The following is a 24,447-nucleotide window of genomic DNA, read 5'->3' on the forward strand; positions in this document are numbered from 1 at the left end:
CCAAACGGACCGAAGCGAGGTTCCATATGACACACTTCATCTGGGAGTTCCATCGGGTGTATCCATATTGATTTCCAAGCATCTGGGACATTCCATGCAAACCGTGCACCTATCTTGCATCAAGATTAGCACTATCACCAAACAGACCGAACCAAGCTTCCACTTGAGCCTCTTTACCTAGCAGTACCAATAGGTGCGTCCAAAATGGTTTCTTAGCCTATGGTGCATTAGGCACAAACCGTGCAATATCTTGCACCAAAACTAACACTGTCTCCAAATAGACCAAAACGAGATTCTGTATGACACATGTCATCTAGGAGTTCCATCAGGTGCGTCGAAATTGATTTCCAAGCATATGGTACGCTCCATGCAAACCGTGCAACTATCTTGCATCAAGATTAGCACTATCTCCAAATAGACCGAACCGAGCTTCCACTTGAGCCTCTTTAGCTAGGAGTACCATCGGGTGCATCAAAAATGTTTTCTTAGAGTATGGTGCATTAGGCACAAACCGTGCACCTATCTTGCACCAAAACAAACACTATCTCCAAATAGATTGTACTGAGCTTTCACTTGAGCCTCTTCACATAGAAGTATCATTGGGTGCTTCCACAACGGTTTCTCAGCCTATGCTGCATTAGACACAAACTGTGCACCTATCTTGCACCAAAACTAACACTATCTCCAAATGGACCGAAGTGAGATCCATATGACACACGTCATCTTGGAGTTCTATCGGGTGCATCTAAATTGATTTCTGAGCATATGGTACATTCCATGCAAACCGTGCACCTATCTTGCATCAAGTTTAGCACTATCTCCAAACAGACCAAACTGAGCTTTCACTTGAGCCCCTTCACCTAGGAGTATCATCGGGTGCGTCCAAAATCATTTCTTAGAGTATGGTGCATTAGTCACAAACCGTGCAGTATCTTCTTAGAGTATGGTGCATTAGGCACAAACCGTTGAGCCTCTTCACCTAGGAGTACCATCGGGTGCTTCCATAACGGTTTCTTAGCCTATGGCGCATTAGGCGGAAACCATGCACCAATCTTGCACCGAAACGAACACTATCTCCAAACGGACCGAAGTGAGATTCCATATGACACACGTCATCTAGGAGTTTATCGGGTGCGTCCAAATTGATTTCTGAGCATATGGTACATTCCGTGCATAATGTGCACCTATCTTGCATAAAGATTCGCCCTATCTTCGAACAGACCAAACTAAGCTTTCACTAGAGCCCCTTTACCTAGGAGTACCATCGGGTGCGTCCAAAATTGTTTCTTAGCCGATGGTGCATTAGGCACAAACCGTGCAGCTATCTTCCACTGAATCTAACACTGTCTCCAAATAAACTGAAGCGAGATTCCATATGACACTCGTTATCTAGGAGTTCCACTGGGTGCGTCCAAATTGATTTCCAAGCATATAGTAAGTTCCATGCAAACCGTGCAACTATCTTGCATCCAGATTAGCACTATCTCCAAACAAACCAAACTGAGCTTTTACTTGAGCCCCTTTACCTAGGAGTACCATCGGGTGCATCCAAAATTGTTTCTTAGCCTACGGTCCATTAGGCGGAAATTGCACCAAAACTAACACTTTCTCCAAATGGACCAAAGCGAGATTACATATGACACACATCATCTAGGAGTTTCCATCGGCTGTGTCCAAATTGATTTTCAAGCATATGGTACGTTCCAAGCAAACCATGCACCTATCTTATATGAAAATTAGCACTATCTCCAAACAGATCATACCAAGCTTTCACTTGAGCCTCTTCACCTAGGAGTACCATCAAGTGCATCCAAAGTGGTGTCTTAGCCTATGGTGTATTAGGTGCAAACCGTGCACCTATCTTGCACCGACACTAGCACTAACTCTAAACAAACCGAAGCAAGATTCCATATGACACACGTCATCTAGGAGTTCCATTAGGTGCGTCCAAATTGATATCCGAGCATATGGTATGTTCCATGCAAACTGTGCACCTATCTAGCATCAAGATTAGCACTATCTCAAAATGGACCAAACCAAGCTTCCACTTGAGCCTCTTCACCTAGGAGTATCATTGAGTGCATCAAAAATGGTTTCTTAGCCTATGGTGCATTAGGCGCAAACCGTGCACTCCACCGAAACTAACACTGTCTCCAAATAGAATGAAGCAAGATTCTATGTGACACACGTCATCTAGGAGTTCTATCGGGTGCGTCCAAATTGATTTCTAAGCATATGGTATGTTCCATACAAACCGTGCAACTATCTTGCATCAAGATTAGCACTATCTCTAAATAGACCACATCAAGCTTCCACTTGAGCCTCTTCACCAAGGAGTACCATTAGGTGCGTCTAAAATGGTTTCACAGCCTATGGTGCATTAGGTGCAAATCGTGCACATATCTTGCACCGAAACCAACACTATCTCCAAACAGACCAAAGTGAGATTCCATATGACACACGTCATCTAGGTCTTCCATCTAGTGCGTCCACATTGATTTTTGAGCATATGGTACGTTCCATGCAAACCGTGCACCTATCTTGCATCAAGATTAGCACTATCTCCAAAAAGACCGAACTGAGCTTCCACTTGAGCCTCTTCACCTAAGAGTACCAACAGGTGCGTCCAAAATGGTTTCTTAGACTATGGTGCATTAGACGCAAACTGTTGATAGCCCTAGTTTGGTTTTGGATAATTGATGAAACCCTAGTTACTAACCTCTATACTAAGTGTGTGTAGACTTAATGAGGTTGGTACATGCCAAGTGACGGAGCAAGAGATGATCGTGGTGATGATGGTGATGACCACAAGATGATCAAGTGCTCAACTTGGAAAAGAAGAAAGAGAAAAACAAAACCCTATGGAGATCAAGGCAAAGGTATTGCTTAGGGTTTTGGTTTTGGTGATCAAGACACCATAGAGGGTGTGATCACATTTAGGATAGATAGCCATACTATAAAGAGGGGAATTCTTTGGCTAAGCGGTTATCAAGTGCCACTAGGTGTCATTATTCATGTGCGTGCATTTAGAACCTAGTGAGCTAACTTAACTCCTTTGAAGAAAATGTTTGTGAAAATGCTAACACACGTGCACATGTTGGTTTACACATTGTGGCATTGGCACACTTTGAAAAGGAGGTGGAGTTTGAAGGGTAGAGAGAGGATGGGTTCCTCTCCCTCTCCCGTCGAGCTTGCTCGGCGGGATTCGGCGCTTTTTTGAGAAAATGACGTGCAATTTTTCTATTGCACCGGTGGGAAATTAGAGAAGTCGCGGGAGTGGACGTTGGCTTAGAGGCACCGGACACTGTGTCTGTGCGTTCGGTGTGTAGGCAGTGCCTAGCTCAACTAGGGTTAGGCACCGAACGCCCGGCACCAGACGTAGGTTAGACCCTGTTTGAGCGTCCGGTGTTTTGAGTCCAGTGTTTTGCGCTTTTGCAATGCTATCTGGGTATAAGACCAGTGAGCACCGGACGGTCCGTGCTCAGCGTCCGATGACCCCGCGAGTTTGCAGACCTCCCTGAGTTTAAGTCTGGTGAGTACTGGACGCGTCCGGTGCTCTGCAGGTGACCGTTAGAGATCAATGCGCGAAAGTGGATAGGGCAACACGTGGCTGTTTCTCGAGCACCAGACACAGGGGTTGAGCGTCCAGTGCCCCTACGGTTCGTCAGGTGACCCCGTTTTTAGCCCAGTGAAAGAGCCAACGGCTCTATTTATTTTGAGGAGCTTACAAATAGTTGTTGGCCAGCTTAGGGCTCACTCTCTTGGCGTTCTAGCATACTTGAATCCTTGTGAGCCTAAGCAAACACCTCTCTTTCATCTCCTTCATAGATTATTCATCTTTGTGAGATTGGGAGTGATTCCAAGTGCATTTGCTTGAGTGATTGCATCTAGTGGCACTTGGGGATCGATTTGGCTACGGTTTTCTTGTTACTCTTGGTGGTTGCCACCACCTAGACGGCTTGGAGCAGCGGAGGAGCATTGGCACAAGTTGGTGATTGTTCGTGGACATCTCCTGGTGATTGTGAGGGGTCTTGTACCTTCCTTGTGGAGAGCCAAAAGGTAACTTTAGTGGATTGCTCGTGTCATTGAGTTACCTCACTTGTGGGTCAGTTCTTGTGGTGTCCTAGTGAGGACGACGTTCGTGCTACACCTCTTAGCCGCCGAACCACCAAGTGTTGGTCGACACAACAGGGATGTAGCGTGCCAGCAAGCACGCGAACCTCGGGAGAAATTGTGTGTCTCCATTGTGATTGTTCATTGGATTTCTCCCGGTGATCGGACTTCATATTATTGATTGGTTCATCCCCTCTACGCGGTGGTATAAAGATCAAACCATCTCTCTTACATTCCCGCAAACTAGAGTAGCTTACTTACTTGTATAGAAACTTTAGATAGCTCTCTAGTGTAAGTAGTGACATAGCTCTTATGTGCATAGTGATCATAGCAACTAGAATTGTTGGATAGGTGGCTGGCAAACACCCCTTTAGAGCTAGAGCAAAAAGCTATGCTTGTTATCTACTAACCTCTTGCTCTAGTGAGTTTCTAGATTTTTAAATAGGCTATTCACCCCCCTCTAGCCATATTAGGACCTTTCAAGTGGTATTGGAGCCGTGGTCACCGTTTTGTGAAGGCTTAACAACCTTGGTGCTCAAATTATGGCTCAAATAGTGTTCAACCATGTTGGGGGCAAACCACCGTTCTTTGATGGCACAAGTTCTTTTTACTACTAGAAGAGAAAAATGAAAATGTATCTTGGATCAATCAATGATAGAGTGTGGGAAGTCATGGAGAATGATTTTGTGATCCTTGACCCCGCTAACCCCATCGACAATGAGAGAGCAAACAAGCAATACAATACAATGGCTCTCAACACAACTATAATGGCATTGATTCAAAGGTATTTAAACAAGTCAAAGATCTTGAGAAGGCAAGTGAAGTGTGGACAAGGCTAGAAGAAACATATGAGGGCACTACAACGGTAAAAAGTGCCAAGTTGTACATGCTTAAGGACAAGCTATCAAACTTCAATATGAAGGATGATGAGTCAATTCTGAAAATGTTCTATAGGCTCCAAGTCATCATCAATGACCTCAAGGGCCTTGGTGAGAAAGTGAAGGATGAGGACTTCATTCACAAGTTCTTGATGTGCTTGCCCAAGAGGTTCAAGACATTGAGAACAATCATCTTTAGAGGTGGATTGACAGGTGTATCTCCGAATGAGGTACTTGGAGATGTCATGACCGAAGATCAATATAATGACAATGATGATGATGAGGTCATGAAGAAGGATGATGATGATAAGAAGAAGAAGAGTGGAGCATTCAAAGCTAGCTCTTCATCCAAGAGCAAGAACAAGGAAGAATCAAGTGATGAGGAGTGTTCCAATGATGATAGTGATGATGAAGCACTAGCACTCTTTGTCCGCAAGTTTGGCAAGATGATGAAGGAAAAGGGCTACCATACAAGGAAGAGAAGGGACAACTCCAAGAACAAGGAATATGTGAGGCTATGCTACAAGTGCAAGAGCCCCGATCATATTGTGGCAGATTGTCCTTACAATAGTGACAATGATGAGCATAACAAGAAGAACAAGAAGGAGAAGAAAGAAAAGAAAGAGAAGAAGATGGTCTTCAAGAAGAAGAAGAAGGGTGGATCCTTTGTTGTGACATGGGATAGTGATGCCTCTTCGAATGATGACTCAAGCGATTATGACAAATCATCCAAAAAGAAGGCACTTGCAAGTATTGCTATCAACAAGCCATCACTCTTCGACACTCCTTCATGCTTCATGGCCAAGGGCCACAAGGTACAATATGATGAAAGTGAAAGTGAACATGAACATGATAGTGATAGTGATGATGAAAATGAATTCACTAATGAACAACTCATGGACATGTTAGAACAAGCTGAATCTCTCATTCAATCTAAAAACAAGAAGTGCAAAGAATTGGCCAAGAAGTTAAAAGCTCTTGAGCAATCCTTTGATTAGCTCAATGCTAATCATGAGAGGCTAGTGGAAGCCCATGAGAAGCTTGGCAAGGCTCACACCAAGCTTGAAAAAGCTCACTCCTTGTTGTTAGAAGAGAACAGGGAAAAGGTTGTTGTATCATGTGATGTGGGCACAACATGTGACTTAATTAAAGAATCACCCAACCCACCTATTGTTGTTGCCACTAACTCTTCTTGTAGGTCTTCATCCACCACCACCAACTCTACCTCTACTTCTAGTGTTAGTGTCACTTGTGATACCTCACTAAAGGTTGAGAATGAGACTCTCAAGAGAGAGGTGGATGAGCTCACTCACGCCCTAGGCAAGGCCTATGGTGGTGAGGCCCGCTTGCTAAAGTGCTTGGGTAGCCAAAGGTTTTCTCTCAACAAAGAGGGATTAGGCTATACCCCCAAGAAAGGCAAGGCGGCCTTTGCAACTCACAAGCCTAGCTTTGTGAAGAGCAATGGTTGGTATTGCAACAAATGCAAGAAAGTTGGGCACCTAGAGCTTAATTGCAATAAAGTGAACAAGAATAAGAAAAATGCTAATGTATCTTACATTCCATTTGATTATTGTTATGTGCTTACCAAGGGTGAGAAGGGTGTGCATGCTAAGTTTGTTGGTACACCAATTGTGGGTCCAAAGAAGAAAGCCATTTGGGTACCAAAAAGCTTAGTCACTAACCTCCAAGGAGCCATACAAGTATGGGTACCTAAGAAATATTGATTTGTTTTGTAGGTAAATTATAAAGCCGGAGGAAGGCATTGGGTACTTGATAGTGGGTGCACACAACACATGACCAGTGATTCAAGAATGTTCAATTCAATCAATCCAAATGATGACAATGGTGTTGATAGTATCACATTTGGTGACAATGGCAAAGCCAAGGTCAAAGGGCTTGGTAAAATTGCTATATCCAATGACTTGAGCATTTCCAATGTGCTACTAGTAGAGAGCTTGAACTTCAATTTGCTATCTGTAGCTCAACTTTGTGATCTTGGTTTCAAATGCATATTTGGAGTTGATGATGTAGAGATCATATGTGTAGATAGCTCTAACTTGATATTCAAAGGCTTTAGATATGAGAATCTATACTTGGTTGATTTCAATGCTAGTGAAGCTAAATTGTCAACATGCTTGCTCACTAAATCTAGCATGGGTTGGTTATGGCATAGAAGGCTTGGTCATGTTGGAATGAAACAATTAAACAAGTTAGTCAAGCATGATCTTGTTAGAGGCTTGAAAGATGTCACATTTAAGAAAGACAAGCTTTGTAGTGCATGTCAAGCCGGAAAGCAAGTTGGCAACACTCATCCAAAGAAGAGCATCATGAGTACATGCAAGGCATTTGAGTTGTTGCACATGGACTTATTTGGACCAACCACATACACAAGCATTGGTGGAAATAAATATGGATTTGTGATAGTAGATGATTTCACAAGATACACATGGGTATTCTTTCTTAGTGAGAAGAGTGATGCTTTTGCAACTTTCAAATCATTTCTCAAGAGAATACACAATGAGTTTGAAACAACCATCAAGAAAGTGAGAAGTGACAATGGAAGTGAATTCAAGAACACAAGAGTTGATGAGCTTTGTGATGAATTTGGCATTAGGCATCAATTCTCGTCCAAGTACACACCACAATCAAATGGTCTTGTAGAGAGAAAGAATAGAACCTTGATTGACATGGCAAGATCAATGTTGAGTGAATACAATGTGAGTCATTCTTTTTGGGCCGAAGCAATCAACACGGTTTGCTACTATAGCAACCGACTCTATTGTCACCCAATGATGGAGAACACACCATATGAGCTCTTGAATGGTAGGAAGCCCAACATTGCATACTTTTAGTTTTTGGTTGCAAATGCTACATATTGAAGAAAGGCACTAGATTGAGCAAATTTGAAAAGAAATGTGATGAAGGATTCTTGCTTGGTTACTCTACTACTAGCAAAGCTTATAGAGTTTGGAATTTGGCTAGTGGTACTCTTGAAGAGGTGCATGATGTTGAGTTTGATGAAACCAATGGCTCTCAAGAGGAAGATGAGAATCTAGATGATGTGAGAGGCACTAAATTGGCCGATGCAATGAAGAACATGGATATTGGTGATTTAAGGCCTAGAGAGGTGATTGATGTTGAAAATGACAAAGATCAAGTGCTTCCTACCTCTAATGTGCAAGCTAGTGGTTCTCATGATCAAAATCAAGCTAGTACAAGTGGTACACAAGTGCAAGATCAACAAGCTAGTACATCATCTCAGGATCAACCAAGTGCAAGCAATCAAGTGCAAATACTCCAACTAACAAATATTGCAAGAGATCATCCATTGGATCATATCATTGGTGACATTCAAAGAGGAAGGCAAACTAGATCAAGATTAGCATCATTTCGTGAGCATTTCTCCTTTGTGTCTCACATGGAGCCAAAGAAGATTGATGAAGCATTGGGAGATGTTGATTGGGTTAATGCTATGCATGAAGAGCTTAACAATTTCAAGAGAAATCAAGTATGGGAATTAGTTGAGAGGCCTAGTGATCATAATATCATTGGTACTAGATGGGTCTTCCGCAACAAGCAAGATCAAGATGGGAGAACAAAGCAAGATTGGTAGCACAAGGCTATACTCAAGTTGAAGGTCTTGACTTTGGTGAAACATATGCCTCGATTGCAAGATTGGAAGCAATTAGGGTCTTGTTGGCCCATGTTTGTCCACATAATATCAAGTTATATCAAATGGATGTAAAGAGTGCATTTCTCAATGGCTATATCAACGAAGAAGTTTATGTTGAGCAACCACCCGGTTTTGAAGATGACAAGATAGTGCTAATCTTGATGCAAGATAGGTGCACAGTTTGCACCTAATGCACCATAGTCTAAGAAACCATTTTGCACGCATACGTTGGTACTCCTAGGTGAAGGGTCTTAAGTGGATGCTCGGTTCGGTCTGTTTGGAGATAGTGCTAATCTTGATGCAAGATAGGTGCACGGTTTGCATGGAACAACCAAATGCTTGGAAAACAATCTCGATGCACATGATGGAACTTCTAGATGACGTGTGTCATACGTAATATTGCTTCGATCTGTTTGGAGACAGTGTTAGTTTCGGTGCAAGATAGGTGTAAAGGTTTGCACATAATGCAGCATAGGCTAAGAAACCATTTCAGACGCACCCGATGGTACTCCTAGGTAAAAGGCTCAAGTGAAAGCTCGGTTTCGTCTATTTGGAGATAGTGCAAATGTTAATGCAAGATAGATGCACGGTCTGCATTGAACGTACCATATGCTTAGAAATTAATTTGGACACACCTAATAGAACTCCTTGATGACATGAGTCATATGGAATCTCGCTTTAGTGTGCTTACAGACAGTATTAGTATCGGTGCAAGATATGTGCACGGTTTGCGCCTAATGCACCAAAGTCTAAGAAACCATTTTGGAAACACCTGTTGGTACTCCTAGGTGAAGAGGCTCAAGTGGAGGCTCAGTTTGGTCTGTTTAGAGATAGTGCTAATCTTGATGAAAGATAGGTGCACGATTTGCATGGAACATACCATATGCTCATAAATCGATTTGGACGCACCAGATGGAACTCCTTGACGATGTGTGTCATATGGAATCTCGTTTCGGTCCATTTGGAGACATTGTTAGTTTCGGTGCAAGATAAGTGCACAGTTTACACCTAATGCACCATAGGCTAAGAAACCATTTTGGATGCACTTGTTGGTATTCCTAGGTGAAGGGGCTCAAGTGGATGCTCGGTTCGGTCTGTTTGGAGATAGTGCTAATCTTGATGAAAGATAGGTGCACGGTTTGCATGGAACATACCAAATGCTTGGAAATCAATCTGGACGCACATGATGGAACTCCTAGATGACGTGTGTCATACAAAATCTTGCTTTGGTCTGTTTGGAGACAGTGTTAGTTTCGGTGCAAGATAGGTGCAAGGTTTGCACATAATGCAGCATAGGCTAAGAAACCATTTTGGACGCACCCGATGGTACTCCTAGGTAAAAGGCTCAAGTGAAAGCTCGGTTTGGTCTATTTGGAGACAATGTTAGTTTCGGTGCAAGATAGGTGCATAGTTTGTGCCTAATGCACCATAGTCTAAGAAACCATTTTAGACGCACCTGTTTGTACTCCTAGATGAAGAGGCTCAAGTGGAAGCTCGATTCGGTCTGTTTGGAGATAGTGTAAATCTTGATGCAAGATAGGTGCACGATTTGCATGGAACATACCATATGCTTGGAAATCAATTTGGATGCACCCGATGGATCTCTTCGATGACGTGTGTCATATGCAGTGTTAGTTTCGGTGCAAGATATGTGCATGGTTTGCGCCTAATGCACCATAATCTAAGAAACCATTTTGGAAGCATTTGTTGGTACTTCGGTGAAGAGGCTCAAGTGGAAGCTCGGTTTTATCTGTTTGAAGATAGTGTTAATCTTGATGCAAGATAGGTGCGCGATTTGCAACGAACATACCATATGCTTAGAAATCAATTTGGATGCACCCGATGGAACTCCTTGATGACGTGTGTCATATGGAATCTTGCTTCGGTCCGTTTGTAGACATTGTAAGTTTCAGTTCAAGATAGGTGCACGGTTTGCGCCTAATGCACCATAGTCTAAGAAACCATTTTGGACGCACTATTTGGTACTCCTGGGTGAAGAGGCTCAAGTGGAAGCTTGGTTCGGTCAGTTTGGAGATAGTGTTAATCCTTATGAAAGGTAGGTGCATGGTTTGCATGGAACATACCATATGGTTGGAAATAAATTTGGATGCACCTGATGGAACTCCTTGATGACGTGTGTCATATGGAATCTCGCTTTGGTCCATTTGGAGACATTGTTAGTTTCGGTGCAAGATAGGTGCACAGTTTGCACCTAATGCACCATAGTCTAAGAAACCATTTTGGATGCACTTGTTGGTATTCCTAGGTGAAGGGGCTCAAGTGGATGCTCGGTTCGGTCTGTTTGGAGATAGTGCTAATCTTGATGAAAGATAGGTGCACGGTTTGCATGGAACATACCAAATGCTTGGAAATCAATCTGGACGCACATGATGGAACTCCTAGATGACGTGTGTCATACAAAATCTTGCTTTAGACTGTTTGGAGACAGTGTTAGTTTCGGTGCAAGACAGGTGCAAGGTTTGCACATAATGCAGCATAGGCTAAGAAACCATTTTGGACGCACCCGATGGTACTCCTAAGTAAAAGGCTAAAGTGAAAGCTCGGTTTGGTCTATTTGGAGATAGTGCTAGTCTTGATGGAAGATAGGTGCACGATTTGCATGGAACATACCATATGCTTGGAAATCAATTTGGATGCACCCAATGGAACTCCTTGATGACGTGTGTCATTTGGAATCTCGCTTCGGTCCATTTGGAGACATTGTTAGTTTCGGTGCAAGATAGGTGCACAGTTTGCACCTAATGCACCATAGTCTAAGAAACCATTTTGGACGCACTTGTTGGTACTCCTAGGTGAAGGGGTTCAAGTGGATGCTAGGTTTGGTCTGTTTGGAGATAGTGCTAATCTTGATGCAAGATAGATTTGTGGTTTGCATGGAACTTATGATATGCTTAGAAATCAATTAGGACGCACCTGATATAACTCCTTGATGATTTATATCATATGGAATCTTACTTCGGTTCGTTTAGAGACAGTGTTAGTTTTGGTAGAAGATATGTGCACGGTTTACGCCTAATGCACCATAGCCTAAGAAACCATTTTAGATGCACCCGATGGTACTCGTAGTTGAAGAGGCTCAAGTGGAGGCTCGATTTGGTCTCTTCGGATATAGTGCTACTCTTGATGCAAGATAGTTGCTTAGTTTGCATGCAACGTACCATATGTTAAGAAATCAATTTGGACGCACCCAATGGAACTCCTAGATGACGTGTGTCATATGGAATCTCGCTTCGGTCTGTTTGGAGAATGTTAGTTTCGGTGCAAGATAGGTGCATAGTTTGTGCCTAATGCACCATAGTCTAAGAAACCATTTTTGACACACCTGTTTGTACTCCTAGATGAAGAGGCTCAAGTGAAAGCTCGTTTCATCTATTTGGAGACAGTGCTAATCTTGATGCAAGATAGGTGCATAGTTTGCATGGAACATACCATTTGCATGCAAATCAATTTGGATGCAACTGATGGAACTCCTTGATGACGTTTGTCATATGGAATCTCACTTTGGTTTGTTTAGAAATAGTGTTAGTTTCGGTGCAAGATATGTGCATGGTTTGCGCCTAATGCACCTTAGTCTAAGAAACCATTTTGGAAGCACCTGTTGGTACTTAGATGAAGAGGCTCAAATGGGAGCTCGGTTTGATATGTTTGGAGATAGTGCTAATCTTGATGCAAGATAGGTGCATGATTTGCAAGGAACATACCATATGCTTGGAAATCAATTTGGATGCACCCAATGAAACTCCTAGATGACGTGTGTCATATGGAATCTTGCTTCGGTCCGTTTGTAGACATTGTAAGTTTTAGTGCAAGATAAGTGCACAGTTTGCGCCTAATGCACCATAGTCTAAGAAACCATTTTGGATGCACTATTTGGTACTCTTGGATGAAGAGGCTCAAGTGGAAGCTTAGTTCGGTCAGTTTGGAGATAGTGCTAATCCTTATGCAAGGTAGGTGCATGTTTTGCATGGAACATACCATATGCATGGAAATCAATTTGGATCCACCCGATGGAACTCCTTGACGACGTGTGTCATATGGAATCTCGCTTCGGTCCATTTGGAGACATTGTTAGTTTCGGTGCAAGATAGGTGCACAGTCTGCACCTAATGCACCATAGTCTAAGAAACCATTTTGGACCACTTGTTGGTACTTCTAGGTGAAGGGGCTCAAGTGGATGCTCGGTTCGGTCTATTTAGAAATAGTGGTAATCTTGATGCAAGATAAGTGCACGGTTTGCATGGAACATACCATTTGCTTGGCAATCAATTTTGATGCACCCGATGGAACTCCTTGATGACGTGTGTCATATGGAATCTCACTTTGGTATGTTTAGAAATAGTGTTAGTTTCGGTGCAAGATATGTGCATGGTTTGCGCCTAATGCACCATAGTCTAAGAAACCATTTTGGAAGCACGTGTTGGTACTCCTAGGTGAAGGGGCTCAAGTGGATGCTTGGTTCGGTCTGTTTAGAGATAGTGCTAATCTTGATGCAAGATAGGTGCACGGTTTGCATGGACATACCATATGCTTGGAAATCAATTTGGATGCACCCGATTGAACTCCTTGACGACGTGTGTCATATGGAATCTCGCTTCGGTCCATTTGGAGACAATGTTAGTTTCGGTGCAAGATAGGTGCATAGTTTGTGCCTAATGCACCATAGTCTAAGAAACCATTTTTGACACACATGTTTGTACTCCTAGATGAAGAGGCTCAAGTGGAAGCTCGGTTCGGTCTGTTTGGAGATAGTGCTAATCCTTATGCAAGGTAGGTGCATGGTTTTCATGGAACATACCATATGCTTGGAAATCAATTTGGATGCACCCGATGGACTCCTTGACAACGTGTGTCACATGGAATCTCGCTTCGGTCCATTTAAAGACATTGTTAGTTTTGGTGCAAGATAGGTGCACAGTTTGCACCTAATGCACCATAGCCTAAGAAACCATTTTGGACGCACTATTTGGTACTCTTGAGTGAAGAGGCTCAAGTGGAAGCTTGGTTCAGTCAGTTTGGAGATAGTGCTAATCCTTATGCAAGGTAGGTGCATGGTTTGCATGGAACATACCATATGCTTGGAAATCAATTTGGATGCACCTGATGGAACTCCTTGACGATGTGTGTCATATGGAATCTCGCTTTGGTCCATTTAGAGACATTGTTAGTTTCTGTGCAAGATAGGTGCACAGTTTGCACCTAATGCACCATAGCCTAAGAAACCATTTTGGACACACTTGTTGATACTCCTAGGTGAAGGGGCTCAATGGGATGCTTGGTTCGGTCTGTTTAGAGATAGTGCTAATCTTGATGCAACATAGGTGCACGGTTTGCGTGGAACATACTATATGCTTGGAAATCAATTTGGATGCACCCGATGGCACTCCTTGACGACGTGTGTCATATGGAATCTCGCTTCGGTCCATTTGGAGACAATGTTAGTTTCGGTGCAAGATAGGTGCATAGTTTGTGCCTAATGCACCATAGTCTAAGAAACCATTTTTGACACACCTGTTTGTACTCCTAGATGAAGAGGCTCAAGTGGAAGCTCGGTTCGGTCTGTTTGGAGATAGTGCTAATCCTTATGCAAGGTAGGTGCATGGTTTGCATGGAACATACCATATGCTTGGAAATCAATTTGGATGTACCCGATGGAACTCCTTGACGACGTGTGTCATTTGGAATCTCGCTTCGGTCCATTTGGAGATATTGTTAGTTTCGATGCAAGATAGGTGCACAGTTTGCACCTAATGCACCATAGTCTAAGAAACCATTTTGGACGCACTTGTTGGTACTCCTAGGTTAAGGGGCTCAGCTGGATGCTTGATTCGGTCTGTTTGGAGATAGTGCTAATCTTGATGCAAGATAGATGCATGGTTTGCATGGAACTTACGATATGCTTAGAAATCAATGAGGACACACCTGATATAACTCCTTGATGATTTGTGTCATATGGAATCTTGCTTCCGTTCGTTTAGAGACAGTGTTAGTTTCGTGCAAGATAGGTGCAAGGTTTGCACATAATGCAGCATAGTCTAAGAAACCATGTTTGACACACCTGTTTGTACTCCTAGGTAAAAGGCTCAAATGAAAGCTCGATTTGGTCTATTTGGAGATAGTGCTAATCTTGATGCAAGATAGGTTCACGGTTTGCATGGAACATACCATATGCTTGGAAATCAATTTGGATGCACCCGATGGAACTCCTTGATGACGTGTGCCATATGGAATCTCACTTTGGTCTGTTTAGAAATAGTGTTAGTTTCGGTGCAAGATATGTGCATGGTTTGCGCCTAATGCACCATTGTCTAAGAAACAATTTTGGAAGCACCTGTTGCTACTTTGGTGAAGAGGCTCAAGTGGAAGCTCGGTTTGATATGTTTGGAGATAGTGCTAATCTTGATGCAAGATATGTGCATGATTTGCAAGGAACATACCGTATGCTTAGAAATCAATTTGGACGCACCCAATGGAACTACTAGATGACGTGTGTCATATGGAATCTTGCTTCGGTCCGTTTGTAGACATTGTAAGTTTTATTGCAAGATAGGTGTATAGTTTGTGCCTAATGCACCATAGTCTAAGAAACCTTTTATGATGCACTATTTGGTACTCTTGGGTGAAGAGGCTCAAGTGGAAGCTTGGTTCAGTCAGATTGGAGATAGTGCTAATCCTTATGCAAGGTAGGTGCATGGTTTGCATGGAACATACCATATGCTTGGAAATCAATTTGGATGCACCCGATGGAACTCCATGATGACGTGAGTCATATGGAATCTCGCTTTGGTCCATTTGGAGACATTGTTAGTTTCGGTGCAAGATAGGTGTATAGTTTGCACCTAATGCACCATAGTCTAAGAAACCATTTTGGACGCACTTGTTGGTACTCCTAGGTGAAGGGGCTCAAGTGGATGCTCGGTTCAGTCCGTTTGGAGATAGTGCTAATCTTGATGCAAGATAGGTGCACGGTTTGCATGGAACATGCCATATGCTTGGAAATCAATTTGGATGCACCCGATGGAACTCCTTGATGATGTGTCATATGGAACCTCACTTTGGTCTGTTTAGAAATAGTGTTAGTTTTGGTACAAGATATGTGCATGGTTTGCGCCTAATGCACCATAGTCTAAGAAACAATTTTGGAAGCACCTGTTGGTACTTCGGTGAAGAGGCTCAAGTGGAAGCTCGGTTTGATCTGTTTGGAGATAGTGCTAATCTTGATGCAAGATAGGTGCATGATTTGCAAGGAACATACCATATGCTTAGAAATCAATTTGGACGCACCCAAAGGAAGTCCTAGATGACGTGTGTCATATGGAATCTTGCTTCGGTCCGTTTGTAGACATTGTAAGTTTTAGTGCAAGATAGGTGCACAGTTTGCGCCTAATGCACCATAGTCTAAGAAACCATTTTGGTTGCACTATTTAGTACTCTTGGGTGAAGAGGCTCAAGTGGAAGCTTGGTTCGGTCAGTTTGGAGATAGTGCTAATCCTTATGCAAGGTAGGTGCATGGTTTGCATGGAACATACCATATGCTTGGAAATCAATTTGGATGTATCCGATGGAACTCCGTGACAACGTGTGTCATATGGAATCTCGCTTCGGTCCATTTGGAGACATTGTTAGTTTCGGTGCAAGATAGGTGCACAGTTTGCACCTAATGCACCATAGTCTAAGAAACTATTTTGGAAGCACCTGTTGGTACTCCTAGGTGAAGAGGCTCAAGTAGAGGCTCGGTTCGGTCTGTTTAGAGATAGTGCTAGTCTTGATGGAAGATAGGTGCACGATTTGCATGGAACATACCATATGCTTGGAAATCAATTTGGATGCACCTGATGGAACTCCTTGATGACGTGTGTCATTTGGAATCTCGCTTCGGTCCATTTGGAGACATTGTTAGTTTCAGTGCAAGATAGGTGCACAGTTTGCACCTAATGCACCATAGTCTAAGAAACTATTTTGGATGCACTTGTTGGTACTCCTAGGTGATGGGGCTCAAGTGGATGCTCGGTTCGATTTGTTTGGAGATAGTGCTAATCTTGATGCAAGATAGATGCATGGTTTGTATGGACATACGATATGCTTAGAAATCAATTAGGACGCACCTGATATAACTCCTTAATGATTTATGTCATATGGAACCTTGCTTCGGTTCATTTAGAGACAGTGTTAGTTTTGGTAGAAGATATGTTCACGGTTTACGCCTAATGCACCATAGGCTAAGAAACCATTTTAGACGCACCCGATGGTACTCATAGGTGGAGGCTCAATTTGGTCTGTTCGGATATAGTGCTAATCTTGATGCAAGATAGTTGCACAGTTTGCATGCAACGTACCATATGTGAAGAAATCAATTTGGATGCACCCGATGGAACTCCTTGATGATGTGTGTCATATGGAATCTCACTTTGGTCTGTTTAGAAATAGTGTTAGTTTCGGTGCAAGATATGTGCATGGTTTACGACTAATGCACCATAGTCTAAGAAACCATTTTGGAAGCACCTATTGGTACTTCGGTGAAGAGACTCAAGTGGAACCTTGGTTTGATATGTTTGGAGATATTGCTAATCTTGATGCACGATAGGTGCATGATTTTCAAGGAACATACCATATGCTTAGAAATAATTTGGACGCACCCAATGGAACTCCTAGATGATGTGTGTCATATGGAATCTTGCTTCGGTCCGATTGTAGACATTGTAAGTTTTAGTGCAAGATAGGTGCACAGTTTGCGCCTAATGAACCATAATCTAAGAAACCATTTTGGTTGCACTATTTTGTACTCTTGGGTGAAGAGGCTCAAGTGGAAGCTTGGTTCGGTCAGTTTGGAGATAGTGCTAATCCTTATGCAAGGTAGGTGCATGGTTTGCATGGAACATACCATATGCTAGGAAATCAATTTGGATGCACCCGATGGAACTCCGTGACAACGTGTGTCATATGGAATCTCACTTCGGTCCATTTGGAGACATTATTAGTTTCGGTGCAAGATAGGTGCACAGTTTGCACCTAATGCACCATAGTCTAAGAAACCATTTTGGACGCACTTGTTGATACTCCTAGGTGAAGGGGCTCAAGTGGATGCTCGGTTGGGTCTGTTTGGAGATAGTGCTAATGTTGATGCAAGATAGGTGCACGGTTTGCATGGAATATACCAAATGCTTGGAAATCAATCTGGACGCACATGATGGAACTCCCAGATGACGTGTGTCATACAAAATCTTGCTTTGCTCTGTTTGGAGACAGTGTTAGTTTCGGTGCAAGATAGGTGCAAGGTTTGCACATAATGCTGTATAGGCTAAGAAACAATTTTGGACGAACCCGATGGTACTCCTAGGTAAAAGGCTCTCAATTTTTTCTATTTTGAGATAGTGCTAATCTTGATGCAAGATAGATGCACGGTCTGCATGGAACATACCATATGCTTAGAAATTAATTTGGACACACCCGATAGAATCCTTGATGACGTGTGTCATATGAAATCTCGCTTTGGTGTGTTTAGAGATAGTATTAGTTTCGGTGCAAGATATGTGCACGGTTTGCACCTAATGAACCAAAGTCTAAGAAACCATTTTGGAAGCACCTATTGGTACTCCTAGGTGAAGAGGCTCAAGTGGAGGCTCGGTTCGGTCTGTTTAGAGATAGTGCTAGTCTTGATGCAAGATAGGTGCACGATTTGCATGGAACATACCATATGCTTGGAAATCAATTTGGATGCACCCGATGGAACTCCTTGATGACGTGTGTCATTTGGAATCTCGCTTTGGTCCATTTGGAGACATTGTTAGTTTCGGTGCAAGGTAGGTGCACAGTTTGCACCAAATGCACCATATTCCAAGAAACCATTTTGGACGCACTTGTTGGTACTCCTAGGTGAAGGGGCTCAAGTGGATGCTCGGTTAGATCTATGAAAGCCCTAGTTTGGTTTTGGATAATTGATGAAACCCTAGTACTAACCTCTATGCTAAGTGTGTGTAGACTTAATGAGGTTGGTACATGCCAAGTGATGGAGCAAGTGATGATCATGGTGATGAAGGTGATGACCACAAGATGATCAAGTGCTCAACTTGGAAAAGAAGAAAGAGAAAAACAAAACCCTATGGAGATCAAGGCAAAGATATTGCTTAGGGTTTTGGTTTTGGTGATCAAGACACCATAGAGGGTGTGATCACATTTACGATAGATAGCCGTACTATAAAGAGGGGAATTCTTTGGCTAAGCGGTTATCAAGTGCCACTAGGTGTCATTGTTCATGTGCATGCATTTAGAACCTAGTGAGCTAACTTAACTCCTTCAAAGAAAATGATTGTGAAAATGCTAACACACGTGCACTTGTTGGTACACACGTTGTGGTGTTGGCACACTTTGAGAAGGAGGTGGAGTTTCAAGGGTAGAGAGAGGATGGGTTCCTCTCTCCCTCCCACCGAGCTTGCGAGGCGGGATTCGGCGCTTTTCGAGAAAATGAAGTGCATATTTTCTATTGCGCCGGTGGGAAATTTGGAGAAGTCGCGGGAGTGTTTTCTCGCTGAGGAACACTCACCGGACGCTGACTCAGAAGCACCGGACGCTGTTCCTGTGCGTCCGGTGAGCAGGCAGCCTGACTCGGTTAGGGTTAGGCACCGGACGATAGGCACTGGACGCAGCTTGGAGCGTCCGGTGGTGTGCGTCCGGTGTGAGGAGGTTTTGCAAACCTCTCTGCGCATGAGTCCGGTGTGCCCCGGACGCGTCCGGTGCCAACCTGCTCAGCGTCCGGTGCTCTGCAGGTTACCGTTAGACTCTGACACGCGGCTGTTGTTGGAGCACCGGACGCTGGTGTTGAGCGTCCGGTGCCCCTTTAAGAGCGTCCGGTGACCCCGAGTTTTGCCCAGTGAAAGAGCCAACGGCTCTATTTGCTTGAAGGGGCTATAAATACGTGTTTGGCCGGTTTGGGGCACACTCTCTTGGTATTCTAACTTACTTGACATCCTTGTGAGCCTAAGCAAACACCTCCCACTCATCTCCTTCATAGATCATACATCTTTGTGAGATTGGGAGTGATTCCAAGTGCATTTGCTTGAGTGATTGCATCTAGTGGCACTTGGGGATCGTTCTAGCTGCGGTTTTCTTGTTACTCTTGGTGGTTGCCGCCACCTAGACGGCTTGGAGCAGCGGAGGAGGATTGGCACGAGTTGGTGATTGTTCGTGGCCATCTCCCGGTGATTGTGAGGGGTCTTGTACCTTCCCCGGCAGAGAGCCGAAAGGTAACTCTAGTGGATTGCTCGTGTCATTGAGTTACCTCACTTGTGGGTAGGTTCTTGTGGTGTCCTAGTGAGGACGAGGTTCGTGCTACACCTCTTAGCCACCGAACCACCAAGTGTTGGTCGACACAATGGGGACGTAGCGTGCCGGCAAGCACGTGAACCTCGGGAGAAAAATTGTTTGTCTCCATTGTGTTTATTCATTGGATTTCTCCCGGTGATTGGACTTCATATTATTGATTGGTTCATCCCCTCTACGCGGCGGTATAAAAATCAAAGCATCTCTTTTTACATTCCCGCAAACTAGAGTAGCTTTCTTACTTGTATAGAAACTTTAGGTAGCTCTCTAGTGTAAGTAGTGACATAGCTCTTGTGTGCCTAGAGATTATATCAACTAGAATTGTTGGATAGGTGGCTTGCAAACACCCATTTAGAGCTAGAGCAAAAGCTTCGCTTTGTTATTTACTAACCTCTTGCTCTAGTGAGTTTGTAGATTTTTTAAATAGGCTATTCACCCCCCCTCTAGCCATATTAGGACCTTTCAAGTGGTATCGGAGCCGTGGTCACCGTTTGTGAAGGCTTAACAACCTCGGTGCTCAAATTATGGCTCAAATAGTGTTCAACCATGTTGGGGGCAAACCACCATTCTTTGATGGCACAAGTTCCTTTGACTATTGGAAGAGAAAAATGAAGATGTACCTTGGATCAATCAATGATAGAGTGTGGGAAGTCACGGAGAATGACTTTGTGATCCTTGACCCCGCCAACCCCACCGACAATGAGAGAGCAAACAAGCAATGTAACACCATGGCTCTCAACACAATTTATAATGGCATTGATTCAAAGGTGTTTGAACAAGTCAAAGATCTTGAGAAGGCAAGTGAAGTATGGACAAGACTAGAAGAAACATATGAGGGCACTACAACGGTAAAAAGTGCCAAATTGTATATGCTCAAGGACAAGCTATCCAACTTCAAGATGAAGGATGATGAGTCTATACCAGAGATGTTCTATAGGCTCCAAGTCATCATCAATGATCTCAAGGGCCTTGGTGAGAAAGTGAAGGATGAGGACTTCATTCACAAGTTCTTGATGTGCTTACCCAAGAGGTTCAAGACATTGAGAACAATCATCTTTAGAGGAGGATTGACCGGTGTATCTCCCAATGAGGTACTTGGAGATGTCATGACCGAAGATCAATACAATGACAATGATGATGATGAGGTCATAAAGAAGGATGAGGATGACAAGAAGAAGAAGAGTGTAGCATTCAAAGCTAGCTCTTCATCCAAGAGCAAGAACAAGGGCAAGGCCAAGAAAGAAGAATCAAGTGATGAGGAGTGCTCCAATGATGATAGTGATGATGAAGCATTAGCACTCTTTGTCCGCAAGTTTGGCAAGATGATGAAGAAGAAGGGCTACCATACAAGAAAGAGAAGGGACAACTCCAAGAACAAGGAATATGTGAGGCTATGCTACAAGTGCAAGAGCCCCGATCATATTGTGGCGGATTGTCCATATAATAGTGATCATGATGAGCATGAAAAGAAGAACAAGAAGGAGAAGAAAGAAAAGAAAGAGAAGAAGATGGTCTTCAAGAAGAAGAAGAAGGGTGGATCCTATGTTGTGACATGGGATAGTGATGCTTCTTCGGATGATGATTCTAGTGATGATGACAAGGCATCCAAGAAGAAGGCGCTTGCAAGCATTGCTATCAACAAGCCATCACTCTTCGACACTCCTTCATGCTTCATGGCCAAGGGCCACAAGGTACAATATGATGAGAGTGAAAGTGAAAGTGAACATGAACATGATAGTGATGATGAAAATGAATTCACTAATGAACAACTCATGGACATGCTAGAACAAGCCGATTCACTTATTCAATCTAAAAACAAGAAGTGCAAAGAATTGGCCAAGAAGTTAAAAGCTCTTGAGCAATCCTTTGATGAGCTCAATGCTAATCATGAGAGGCTAGTGGAAGCCCATGAGAAGCTTGGCAAGGCTCACACCAAGCTTGAGAAAGCTCACTCCTTGTTGTTAGAAGAGAACAAGGAAAAGGTTGTTGTATCATGTGATGTGGGCACAACATGTGACTTAATTAAAGAATCACCCAACCTACCTATTGTTGTTGCCACTAACTCTTCTTGTAGGTCTTCATCCACCACCACCAACTCTATCTCTACTTCTAGTGTTAGTGTCATTTGTGATACCTCACTAAAGGTTGAGAATGAGACTCTCAAGAGAGAGGTGGATGAGCTCACTCACGCCCTAGGCAAAGCCTATGGTGGTGAGGCCCGCTTGCTAAAGTGCTTGGGTAGCCAAAGGTTTTCTCTCAATAAAGAGGGATTAGGCTATACCCCCAAGAAGGGCAAGAAAGCCTTTGCAACTCACAAGCCTAGCTTTGTGAAGAGCAATGGTCGGTATTGCAACAAATGCAAGCAAGTTGGGCACCTAGAGCATAATTGCAACAAAATTAACAAGAACAAGAAAAATGCTAATGTGTCTTACATTCCTTTTGATTCTTGTTATGTGCTTACCAAGGGTGAGAAGGGTGTGCATGCTAAGTTTGTTGGTACACCAATTGTGGGTCCAAAGAAGAAGGCCATTTGGGTACCAAAGAGCTTAGTCACTAACCTCCAAGGACCCAAGCAAGTATGGGTACCTAAGAAACATTGATTTGTTTTGTAGGTAAACTATAAAGCCGGAGGAAGGCATTGGGTGCTTGATTGTGGGTGCACACAACACATGACCGGTGATTCAAGAATGTTCAATTCAATCAATCCAAATGATGACAATGGTTTTGATAGTATCACATTTGGTGACAATGGCAAAGGCAAGGTCAAAGGGCTTGGTAAAATTGCTATATCCAATGACTTGAGCATTTCCAATGTGCTACTAGTAGAGAGCTTGAACTTCAACTTGCTATCCGTAGTTCAACTTTGTGATCTTGGTTTCAAATGCATATTTGGAGTTGATGATGTAGAGATCATAAGTGTAGATGGCTCTAACTTGATATTCAAAGGCTTTAGATATGAGAATCTATACTTGGTTGATTTCAATGCTAGTGAAGCTCAATTGTCAACATGCTTGCTCACTAAATCTAGCATGGGTTGGTTATGGCATAGAAGGCTTGGTCATGTTGGTATGAAACAATTGAACAAGTTAGTCAAGCATGATCTTGTTAGAGGTTTGAAAGATGTCACATTTGAGAAAGACAAGCTTTGTAGTGCATGTCAAGCCGGAAAACAAGTTGGCAACACTCATCCAAAGAAGAGCATCATGAGTACATGCAAGGCATTTGAGTTGTTGCACATGGACTTATTTGGACCAACCACATACACAAGCATTGGTGGAAACAAATATGGATTTGTGATAGTGGATGATTTCACAAGATATACATGGGTATTCTTTCTTAGTGACAAGAGTGATGCTTTTGCAACCTTCAAATCATTTGTCAAGAGAATACACAATGAGTTTGAAACAACCATCAAGAAAGTGAGAAGTGACAATGGAAGTGAATTTAAGAATACAAGGGTTGATGAGCTTTGTGATGAATTTGGCATTAGGCATCAATTCTCGGCCAAGTATACTCCACAATCAAATGGTCTTGTTGAGAGGAAGAATAGAACCTTGATTGACATGGCAAGATCAATGTTGAGTGAATACAATGTGAGTCATTCCTTTTGGGCCGAAGCAATCAACACGGCTTGCTACTATAGCAACCGACTCTATTGTCACCCAATGATGGAGAAGACTCCATATGAGCTCTTGAATGGTAGAAAGCCCAACATTGCATACTTTCGGGTTTTTGGTTGCAAATGCTACATATTGAAGAAAGGCACTAGATTGAGTAAATTTGAAAAGAAATGTGATGAAGGATTCTTGCTTGGTTACTCTACTACTAGCAAAGCTTATAGAGTGTGGAATTTGGCTAGTGGTACTCTTGAAGAAGTGCATGATGTTGAATTTGATGAAACCAATGGCTCTCAAGAGGAAGAAGAAAATCTAGATGATGTGAGAGGCACTCAATTGGCCGATGCAATGAAGAATATGGACATTGGTGATTTAAGGCCTAGAGAGGTGATTGATGTTGAAGATGACAAAGATCAAGTGCTTCCTACCTCTAATGTGCAAGCTAGTGGTTGTCATGATCAAAATCAAGCTAGTACAAGTGGTACTCAAGTGCAAGATCAACAAGCTAGTACATCATCTCATGATCAACCAAGTGCAAGCAATCAAGTGGAAATACTCCAACCGACAAACATTGCAAGAGATCATCCATTGGATCATATCATAGGTGACATTCAAAGAGGAGTGCAAACTAGATCAAGATTAGCATCATTTTGTGAGCATTTCTCCTTTGTGTCTCACATTGAGCCAAAGAAGATTGATGAAGCATTGAGAGATGTTGATTGGGTCAATGCTATGCATGAAGAGCTTAACAACTTTAAGAGAAATCAAGTATGGGAATTAATTGAGAGGCCTAGTGATCACAATGTCATTGGTACTAGATGGGTCTTTCGCA

The sequence above is a fragment of the Sorghum bicolor genome, chromosome 6, assembly GCF_000003195.3.
Source record: "Sorghum bicolor cultivar BTx623 chromosome 6, Sorghum_bicolor_NCBIv3, whole genome shotgun sequence".
NCBI lineage: Eukaryota > Viridiplantae > Streptophyta > Magnoliopsida > Poales > Poaceae > Sorghum > Sorghum bicolor.